This window comes from Panthera tigris, chromosome D1, assembly GCF_018350195.1.
Source record: "Panthera tigris isolate Pti1 chromosome D1, P.tigris_Pti1_mat1.1, whole genome shotgun sequence".
In the NCBI taxonomy this organism is placed as follows: domain Eukaryota; kingdom Metazoa; phylum Chordata; class Mammalia; order Carnivora; family Felidae; genus Panthera; species Panthera tigris.
The window spans coordinates 63,724,244-63,729,866 of NC_056669.1; the positions used below are offsets into that span (position 1 = coordinate 63,724,244).

Consider the following 5,623-nt stretch of genomic DNA (forward strand, 5'->3'; position numbering starts at 1 on the left):
GCCTATTTGATGAAGGAAAAATGGCACTGTGATGTTGCTTTTATTTTACAAAACTAAATAAATTTGAACATCTTTTTGCATATTTATAACCCAATTCAGATTTCTTCTTCTATGAATTTTATTACCTGTGACTGTTTTTCTATTTTTTTCTTCTTGAATTGTGGGAGATCTTTATATATTTTGCATATGAATCCTTTGTTTGGGTAGTATTTGTAGAATATAGGCTTTGACTCAATCTGTTTGAATTCTGGTTTATCACTAAGCAGTAAGTTACTTATCTGTTCTGTGCTTCAGTTTTCTTATCTGTAAACTAGAGAGGATGGTAATTCCTCTCTCATGGTGCTATCTGGAGGGTGGAATTTAATAGCTAGAAAAGGATTTAGAGTGCTCAATAACTTGTCAGAATGTGGAGGAGAGTAAACATGAGAAAAACACAAGAGCTCACATTCTTTTTTTTTTTAAGTTTTTGTTTATTTATTTTGAGAGAGGAAGAGAGTGTGCACACACATGTGGAGAATGGGCAGAGAGAGACAGAGGCAGAGAATCTCAAGCAGGCCTCGATCTCATTAACTGTGAGATCATGACATGAGCCGAAATCAGGAGTTGGACCCTTAACTGACTGAGCCACCCAGCCCTCCCCACCCCCCACAAAGAGTTCACATTCTTTTCAATTCTTTCACAGCAGCAGAAACAAATCAGCCATTAGTAGGTCCATAAATTATCCTGGTTCACATTTTATAATATTGTTGCTGGTTTCTTAACTTTTCACATGCCTCTTCTTTTCCTATTCCCATTTTGTGTGCCATTCAAGCTTCTACACGTGTGCAAACTTAACACAAATAGAATATGCTTATGAGAATTTATGAGATGATCTTTCCTTTGGCTCCCAAAGCTTCTTGAAAATTCCTTGCTCACAGTACTATAATATTTTCTACGCCTCTGCTCAACCCAGTAAGGAGGTTAAGACTGTAGACTGGCCCATTCATCTTAATATCCCCAGTGGCTAGGATCATCACTGCCATTTGGGAGGGATTCTCTAAGTGTTAAATGACTGCCTGACAGAAGGTGTTTCTAACTGGAGGAAAAATAATGATTTAAAATTCTGGTCCAGCCAATCAGTAAGTAAAAGGGCAGTAGCTTTACCAAAGGTTAATTTTGGAATCATTTATTAAATAGATTTTGCATTAATTGTTAAGGGTTTCTTGGGAAATCTAGCACACATATATTATGTGTACCCAGCACCTATGCACTAATGCATCCTGCACATACACACACACACATATACTATATTATAGAAATATCAGCAAAATCTTGGGGGGAAGTATAGCTGGCTGTAGCTCTCCCTGGAGCTCATCTTACTGTTTATTTAAAAGGAAACAATTCATTCTTTTTGAGCTTCAGCAGAGAACTCTGCTAAACTGAGCTCCTGGGCTGGTAACACATCAGAGAGAAAGGAAGGTGTCATTTGGCAATTTGGCTGCTGCTGATGACACAGTGATCTTTCAGAAAAAAAAAATTAGCTTCAGGGAAGGCTGCCTATTAGAGCAAAAGGATAGCAAGTTAAGAGAATTGGTTGCTAGATTTTCTTTGCAGGAAAGCAAGCTTTTTTTTTTTCTTTTTTTTTTTTTCTTTTTTTCTTGCTGAGTATGAAAAAATGCAATCTATTTATTCTGAGGTAATACTAAGAAAGGAGAGGCTGAAAACCAAATATACAAATCTTGAGAATCAGGTCATTGGGGGAAGGAATCATGCCCTTTGTATGTACACTGAGGACCTGACCCAGTGCCTAGCACCGATAGTCCCTTGGTAAATATTTGTTAAATAAGTGTATGAATGAATGAATGTCTCCTAGTTTTAGAAGTATCCCCTTATCCTTCTCCTCCAAACTCTTTAATTATTATAAAAATATAATATTCCATGTTTTCAAAATTACAAAAAAAATAAAGAGAATAAAAGAAAACACATTCATAATGGACTCATAAAGATAAAATTAGATTTTGACCCTTTTCCTGCATCATTTGTACACATGCACATGTGTTGGTATTTGGGGTTTCTTTTGTGGGGGGAGCTGCCTATTTTTAATGTATTTCTTTTAAGACCACCTCCTTGAAATTTCTAGGGACAAAATACAAAACAAGAAACAGACTTCCTTTCAAATACATAAACAGCATGCTAGAGTTTTTAAAAGCATTACTGATTACAGTGTTATAGAAAAATGTTTGCTTACTCTGGGACACTTCAGTATTCCTGAAGAATAAACGTGATTTCTCTTTTCCTCCCGCTGGGTTGTTCTCAGGTGTTAAGTCACTGCTCCCGCTCTCTGACAGATTTTCCATGTAGAAGATGGGGAGCCTGGAAATCATGCTGACAGTTGGAGTGAGGCCATTCTCCATTCCATGCCAGAACCAAAGGCTATTGGCCACATTCTTCTTTTAAAGCAGGGAAGTGAGAAAACAAGTCCTAATCCAAAACCAATACCTGTCTTCATGACCACATCTGCCACACACTGGTCCCACTTCCTGCCGAGCTCAGAATCTGACATGTTCCCCGTATGTGTGGCCGTTTGTATGTGTATGTGCACAGATGCACACAAATGTGTGGTCATGGTATATAAACAGTTTTCATTCTAATTTTTATTTGCCTTGTGAATATTTTTGAATGTTATTAATTTATTTAAGAATATGATTTATAATTGCTGAAATATTAATCTGTCCATGTTTAATGATTTTATTGTTAGATAATTAAACTTTTAAAATAGCACCTATTTTAATAACATGAATTGCAGTTAATAAGGTTACTTAGGTCAAAGGATATCAATATGTAACTACTTTGGTATACTTTTTCAAAATTATTTTCCAGGAAGGATTTTAATGTTATTGCATATAACCCTTAGTAACTGAGTCTTACAGCTTTTTAATATTTTTTTCAAATTCAGAATCAGGAAAATATTGTTTCATTTTTTTAATGTTTATTTATTTTTTGAGAGACAGAGAGAGAGAGACCGAGCATGAGTGGGGGAGGGTCAGAGAGAGAGAGGGAGACACAGAATCCAAAGAAGTTTCCAGATTCTGAGCTGTCAGCACAGAGCCAATGCGGGGCTCGAACCATGAGATGATGACCTGAGCCAGTGTCAGCTGCTTAACAAACTGAGCCACCCAGGCACCCCAATATTGTTTCATTTTAACCAACATTTTTTTCATAACTAAAAGATCAAAATTTTTTCACCTTTTTTGTTGCTTATGTCTCTTTTAGTGAATTATCTGTCCATGTCCTTCATTCATTAGTATCTATTTATCTAGCAATGTATTTCTTCTTGATTTAACAGTAATTTCATTGTGCTTATTTATTTTTTATGTTTTTATTAAAATTCCAGTTTAGCATTTTGTGTAATATTGGTTTCACTAATATTAGAATAGAGTTTAGTGATTCATCACTTACATACAACACCCAGTGCTCATCACAAGTGCCCTCCTTAATCCCCATCGCCTATTTTACCCATCCCTCTACTGTCTCCCCTCTGGTAACCATCAGTTTGTTCTCTATAGTTAAGAGTCTGTTTCCTGGTTCTCCTCTCTCTTTTTCCCCCCTATGTTTGTTTGTTTTCTTTTTTAAATTCCACATATGAGTGAAATAATATGGTATTTGCCTTTCTCTGCCTGACTTGTTTCACTTAGCATAATACTCTCTAGCTCCATCCACATCACTGTAAATGGGAAGATTTCATTCTTTTTGATGGCTGAGTAGTATTCCGTTATATATAAACCACATCTTCTTTATCCATTCATCAGTTGATGGACACTTGGACTCTTTACACGATTTGGCTATTGTAGATAGTGCTGCTATAAACATTGGGTGCATGTTTACCTCAAATTAGTATTTTTGTATTCTTGGAGTAAATACCTAATAGTGCAATTGCTGGGTTATAAGGTTTTTAATGTTTTGAAGAACCTCCATACTATTTTCCAGAGAGGCTGCACCAGTTTGCATTCCCACCAACAGTGTGAGTGGGTTCCCCTTTCTCCACGTCTTCACCAATACCTGTTGTTTCTCGTGTTGTTAATTTTAGCCATTCTGACAGGTGTGAGGTGATATCTCATTGTAGTTTTGATTTGTACTTTCCTGATGATGAATGATGTTGAGCATCTTTTAATGTGTCTATTGGTCATATTTTCTTGGGGAAAATGTCTATTTGTGCCTTCTGCCCATTTTTTAGTTGGATTAATTATCTTTTGGATGTTCAGTTTTATAAGTTCTTCAGAGATTTTGGATACTAACCCTTTGTCGGATACATCATTTACAAATATCTTCTCCCATTCCATAGGTTGCCTTTTAGTTTTGTTGCTTATTTCCTTCACTGTGCAGAAGCTTTTTATTTTCATGAATTCCCAATTGTTTATTTTTGCTTTTATTTCCCTTGCCTCAGGAGACATATCTAGTAAGAAGTTGCTATGGCCAAAGTCAAAGAGGTTGCTGCCTGTGTTCTCCTCTAGGATTTTTATGGTTTCCTGTCTAACATGTAGGTTTGTCATCCATTTTGAATTTATTTTTGTGTATGGTGGAAGTAGTCCAGTTTCATTTTTCTGCATGTTGCTGTCCAGTATTTGCAACACCATTTGTTGAAGAGACTGACTTTTTTCCATTGGATATTCTTTCCTACTTTGTCGAAGATCAGTTAACCATAGAGCTGTGGGTTCATTTCTGGGTTTTCTGTTCTGTTCTGTTGATCTATGCGTCTGATTTTTGTGCCAGTACCATATTGTCTTGATCACTACAGCTTTTGTAATATAATTTGAAGTCTGGAATTGTGATACCTCTGGCTTTGCTTTTCTTTTTTTAAGGTCACTTTGGCTATTCAGGGTCTTTTGTGGTTCCATACCAATTTTAGGATTGTTTGTTCTAGCTCTGTGAAAAATGCTGTTGGTATTTGGTATATGGATTGCATTGAATGTGTAGATTGCTTTGGGTAATATAGACATTTTAACAATATATGTTCTTTCAGTCCATGAGCATGAAATGGTTTTCCATTTCTTTGTGTTATCTTTAATTTCTTTGATCAGTGTTTTATAGTTTTCAGAGTACAGATCTTTCACCTCTTTGGTTAGGTTTATTCCTAGTGATTTAATGGTTTTTGGTCCAATTGTAAATGGGATTGATTCCTTGATTTCTCTTTCTGCTGTTAATTACTGGTGTATAGAAATGCAACAGATTTCTGTACATCGATTTTGTATCCTATGACTTTACTGAATTAATGTATCAGTTCTAGCAATTTTTTGTGGAGTCTTTTGGGTTTTCTATATATATAGCATCCTGTCATCTGCAAATAGTGAAAGTTTGGCTTCTTCCTTGCCAATTTAGATGCCTTTTATTTCCTTTTGTTGTCTGATTGCTGAGGCTAGGACTTCCAATACTATGTTAAGTAACAGTAGTGAGAGTGGACATCCCTGTCTTATTCCTGATCATAGAAGTAAAGCTCTCAGTTTTTCTCCTTTAAGGATCATATTAGCTGTTGGATTTTCACATAGGGCCTTTATTATGTTGAAGCATGTTCCCTCTAACTCTACTTTGTTTGTTAACCAATTTCTGTATGTTGGTTTATGTCCTGCAACTTTGCCGAATTCATGTA

General features: G+C 35.9%; 1 pseudogene; it reads right to left on the minus strand.

Annotated features, from left to right (window-relative positions):
- Positions 1 to 2,304: 2,304 nt before the first annotated feature.
- LOC102972943 lies at positions 2,305 to 2,542 on the minus strand (annotated as a pseudogene).
- Between the last annotated feature and the right edge of the window lie 3,081 nt (positions 2,543 to 5,623).